Source organism: Amblyomma mixtum, chromosome 5 (assembly GCF_055824585.1).
Source record: "Amblyomma mixtum isolate Tamu chromosome 5, ASM5582458v1, whole genome shotgun sequence".
In the NCBI taxonomy this organism is placed as follows: Eukaryota; Metazoa; Arthropoda; class Arachnida; order Ixodida; family Ixodidae; genus Amblyomma; species Amblyomma mixtum.
Genome location: NC_143016.1, coordinates 158,198,585 through 158,204,369, shown reverse-complemented (window position 1 = coordinate 158,204,369; position 5,785 = coordinate 158,198,585).

Below are 5,785 nucleotides of genomic sequence, written 5' to 3'. Positions count from 1 at the left end.
GTGCGATGATCAACTACAGCATTGGGAACAGCGATTGAAAACTATTTTTTGTGCCTGGCGTTAGCGGCAGGGATGTGAGGATTTTAGTAAGGGATGCAGGGATGAAGATGTGAGTCCTACCAGTAAAACGATAACGTGCCCGAAATTCCGAGATTCTTCGGTGTACGGTTCTAGCTCTGCATCAGCATCGAGAGCACTTTCGTGAAAAGTTTTGTCTACTGGAAGTATATAGTCCACACGGCGAGAGAACGATGCGATGTCCACCATGTTTACAAGCAGTGTGATAGTAGAGAAAATTTTTCCTCGAGTTTCTTCTCCATTCAAGAAGTGACTCGAGTCGAGGGTGGTTCCTGAAAAGAGAAGAAAAAAAAGCCACCAGGGCATCCGGGAGCAAAGTTTAAGTGCTAACGAATTCAGCGGTGAGACACGAAAGAGGAAGGAAGCAGAGGGAGAAAGCACGGACCTGAGGATCCCTGCTGTCTTTCCAGAGAAATGAATTACGATTTTGTGGGCAGAAACTCTCAGCCACGTTATACTTCGCCGTACGTGCTAGAGCTCCTACCTGAAAAAGGCCGTCTGCTTGACGAGTTTTTGTTAGATTTCTATTCGCCATGTACAGGTTTACAACGGAGGATGGGGATGTCAGAGAAAGAAATCCAGGCGATAGGGTTGCCCAAATGAAACTCGCAATATAACAATTCTTGACCGCCGGTCTACAACGGCTATCGACAATAAGAAACCAGAACATTACTATGGTCGTCTATAGTCGACATAACGATTGCCCGTTCTCCACTTACGATAACCACATTCGGGTTTCTCCGTGCGCCCGCATCTCTGAGGAAGCGTTTGAGAACGGAGGCCGTCGTCGGGCGAGTGCACAAGTGGCGCACACCACAATCTCCGCTCAAGTGTCCCAGTTAAGGCGCTTGTCAGCCGTTGGCAGTAAGATGCCTCGATGTTCCTTTACTGGGTTGAAGACATCGCCATTTTCTGAGGCACGGGCTCATTTAGCCACATTAAAATATTTTTGCGGAAATTATTTCCACTTTTTTTGAGGCCTGGAAACGCCTAGTACTGCGTCCAGTCATCGAGGTCTCATTTCAGATGAAATTTTAGAAGCTTTCTCCCCATCGTACGGACTGCCACGATCTATCTGACCCAAAATGGCGTCTCCCGAACGAGCAACGGGTACCGCCTCCCTAGTATAGGAGCACTACAACGAGACACCCTCTAGTTGACCACTGGTTGTCACGGCACCGATGACGGACAGAACAGGTCACGTTCACTAGACGTACAGTGGTGGGTGGACAACGATCACCGCAAGTCATAGCCGAGACGCCGGCCGGCACGGCAGAAAAAAAAAGGGGGGAATTCTTTGAACGCCAAGAAGACTTTCCGCTTAACATCCCGCCGGACTGAGGATTTGGCAAGGCCTGGCGCTTCTGTTATCGGCGTTATCAAGAGCAGCAGAACCGAGAGTTCAAATTCATTCGCTACGGTGATTGCTCACATATGCTAATCGTTTTTACTCGCCCCTTGGTAAAGCGAACGTGCTTAGGCCAACATCGCACAGATGACACCGTATTGTTGATTACGACACAGGAATAGTAAGGCTGAGATCTGGGCGAGTTGGTATGCATTCATACTGGTGAATAGCGCAAAAAAGGCGGGACAACAGCGCTTGTCTTGTTGTTGTCCCGCCTTTTTTGCGCTGTTCACCAGTATGGACACAGGAATAATTTACCGCGGCGCGCCATCGTTTTAGCCACGCGCTTTGTCAGTTTCTGCTTAACTTATTTAAATTTGCTGACGGGTGATCAGGAGCGTGGTCTTGAGCTGATTTTACGTCGATAAACCAAATCTAAAATTTATTTTCGGTGACCTTGAAACGTGATTCGTGCCTCAGCCCACTATCCATTTCATCTCTAGGCCAACCACTGCTTTGCTACCTTTGCATACGGGAAACTCAGAAACGTCCTCCTTTGGTTGGCACTGCGAAGGCTAGTGCGAAGTTCGTTGCAATGGAAACAAACATTGCATTTGAACAGTACGCGACAACCGGCATGCCTGAAATTTTCGAAGGTTCGTTCTTGCAATTCCATCCTAGTAGCACAAACAGACCACGTAAATTTTACAAATGACCGTACTCTGGTATCGGCCGCGTCTCTAGAAAATTAAAAAATCGGCCAAGAGCAAGTTTGTTTCACGTGTGTGTAAAGTTTCTGGAGCGGCTAGCTGCTAGACTACTACAGCTGGCTGATGTCACTATTTATGTATTTTTTTTTTTAGAATTAACCGGTGTGCAACTGTGTGTTCGTCATCGGACGCCTGTGCTAGGAGCTTATCGCAAAGGCCGACCACGAAGTGACGGCGACTGGACCGCTTAGCATCAGTGCAGTTTGCCTGCTATTTCGAATTCGTGGTGTGCCAGAAGCCAGATAGATATGGCATCAGACTGTAAGATCACTAATACAGTTTCCACGGCATATAGTAGTAAATTCAGTGCCGCTTTAATGTAAGGGTTCCAGGCCACCAAAACCGTGACGAAAAAGAGCGGCCTTCAGTAGAGTTTTTCCGCTGGGCTCTGAAGAATGCTGACGATGCGACGTTGCGATTTTTTCTCCAAAGAAGAGTAAACTCGTTTTTTTTTATTCACCATTACTAACATAACCTGAGTTAATGAGCGCTCGCCCTCGCAGTGGTATGGTTGTGATGTCCCCGTAAAGGCTCGTTGATCCGGTGACCCACTGTGAACAGCGATGAAACGTTTGCTCAAGTTATACACTATTATTTTATATTTACGGTAGGCCCTGCAGGTAGGACCAGCTGAAGTAAAAAATACGAAGTGACTAGGAGTCACTAGGACAGTAAAATCCGCCATAGTTTGCGCCGGGCACCAACTATGTATGGCACCTTCCGCTCAGCTTCCTTTGTCTGGCCTCACCGATCAACCACATCGACTGGTTCACGTTATTTGTCTGCATCCTCAGTTAACACGTGGGTTTACCGTAAGGACAAGGCTTTCAATGCGAACCTCTGAAGAATTAGTTTTTACTGCAGTAATCATACCGACGAAGCTGCACAGCATGACTTGCTAAGCCGGCATCGCACCTCAGCATCCCGCTGAAGTTAAATTACAAGACTGTTCGCAGGTCACAAACATCCGAAGGATGTTCCAACCCTGACTGCAAGCACACCGGTGAGAAAAGCAACTCTTTGATAGCATGAACTGCGCGTCTCACTGCGATTCATGCGTCCCTTCCGCATGTGCGGCCGCTATCACTACGTACGAATAACGGTAGGTACGACCGCAACGCCGTTGACTGTCTCAAGGTCACAATAGTGACAATTATTTGTTCCCCTTGCTCAACCGGTAATTACATTGGTTCTAAATCGGCCCATGAGCGAAATGCATGTTCCAAACGTGCGAGTGAACAATCATTCCTTTTCGCTCGCAAGCAGCGACATCATAGCCGGCACTTCGACAGAGAACCCCCCAGAAACGAGATTTTCGCCAGTGACTGCCGTGCTCATCGAGTGCTCACGCTAGACTCATGACAGGCGAATACACAGACCATTAGCTCGCTCAAAGCTACTCCGAGCATCGAGGCTAAACCGAAGGCTTGTTCGCGCTCAGATTATATTGGGTAATTGCTTGATTCAGGTAGACTAAGCTGGGAGTTCTCATGCATCGTTAGAAACAACGCCAAAGAAACCAAACAAAAACATTTTCGCAGCAGCTCTGCTACCAGCGCCGTCTCTCTTCGGTTATTGAACGACTAAAGTAGAGGCGCGAAAGAGAATTTTCTCCGTCTCCTCAAAGGAGAGAGAGAGCGTTTCCGAGACAGAGCCGGTAGAGCCGTTGGCGATCTTCTTTAGTGACTTGAAACCATGCTTGAAACGCAGACACGAAGGCACCCTAAAGAGCTGTGAAAACTTGTTGGCCCAGCATCGCCGAGAGCGATGGGCACTTCCAATCTATTCTGGCCTGAGTATTTATATACCGCATTCAAACATCGAGTTAACAAAGCTGACTACGATGCCACATCAACGCGAAATATGAGAGCGAGGAAGACAGCAGTCAGGTATTCCAGGTCTGGCATTTAGCGAGGCAGCGGTCAGTACTTGACACATCGAGAGTCGCTCATCATCAACATGCTCCCGGCGTTGAAAGATCAGCTGCTGGACGATCCCCAGTCGACGCCGGAAGCACTCGCTATTCCGGTCGCATATACGCTACCGACATCGCTTCAACACTTTCGCTTAAAAAAAAAAAAAAAAAACGCCTATAACAGCGTGCACCAAGACACTTGACACTAACGGCGCTAACAGTTTACGGCGAAATGCTGACAGGAGTAGGCGACTGCTGTCATCAGATGAACTACTCGGCAAAGATACTTAACCACTTGCACGCTCCACACAAATAACTTTTTCATACTTTACCCTAATTACTCAATGAAAGGAAAGCACGCAAGCTCAACCCTCTGCGTCCTTGTAGTCCGCCGTTCATCGGGAATTCAAATGTCAGTATTTTTGGCTAGTCTCTTGAATCGCATCCACTCACCGCGGCCGGCGGTCCCAGTGCAGCGCAAAGTGACGTCTCCATGGGTAGCACAAAGTAATCTCTACGGTCCTGGCAGGCTGTCAACCTCCGCTTTCTTCGTTTGAACACCGCGCCGATCAAGAGCAATCCATGTAGCAGAACCAGATCGCGCGCCCCGACGAAAAACAAAATCTGCGCGTTTTGAAAATGCGCGACCACTGAGAAAACGTACTCTCGAGGAAGCGCGAACCAGCGCATGCATAACGGTCAGTTATCTCCACCGAAGACGCTGCCGTCGAGGCTAACGAATGAAAGGGAAGGAGAGAGGTAGGAAAAAACAAAAAAAAAACAAAAACGCAATGCCTAACCGATTTTCTAACCACCTGAACAGTAGAGCGCGGCGATGAGCGGTGGGAAGGGAAGTGTGGGGGAGGGGAGGACGGCGGTTAAGAGCGCTGGAAGACGTGAAACGGCGACGCGCCGTCTGGGAGAACGAAAACACGTCAAGAAAATGCGCCGCTCGCTGTGCCCGGTGCTGGCCGCGGAGGGAGGAATTTTTCAGTCAGATGCGTGGGGCGGTTGCGGTGGGGACGAAGTGGACGACGGGCTGAAGGCTTGGCCTTGTTTCCGTGCGGTTGACCGAGCTCAGCGCAGAACTTACCCGCATCATGGAGCCAAATTAACGCTGCTGTCACCCATGCTGTCAGCACTCTGGCCGGCCTGGCGTTCACCAAAATGCGTCATCTGCCACGCCGGGTGGTTGACATGTGCTATGGAGAGCACTGCTGCGGGTATTTTTCGCAAACTTCATGCCTACTGTACTCCCGGCAGGAACAGGAAAGGCTGAAATAGTTGCATAACGGTCTGATTCCAGTATGAAAAAAGATTACGAAAGCTGGTCCTGCAGTTAAGGCGCATATAGAGCGCTGCCCTTCCCTCATTCTTATTTTGGGAGTCTATCAAAAGCTTCACCAGCCTTTTTCTCGATCTGCCTGTGAGGACGTTTGAACGGTTACGCAGCGGTAGCGTCATATCATTCATTTTAAAACTTTTATTGCCATCTACCAGAGCTAATCAGCCGAATTAACTCCAGTTAGAGTTGTATATGTTAGACTGCCACACCCACTTCTCTCGGGCGCCTTTTGCGTCCACGTTCACATCGTTTTTGCGTGCTCCTTCGCTGTTAGGAAAAGTACTAGCCGGGAAACGAGGACATACTCAAACTCTGCGGGAGCTGACAAC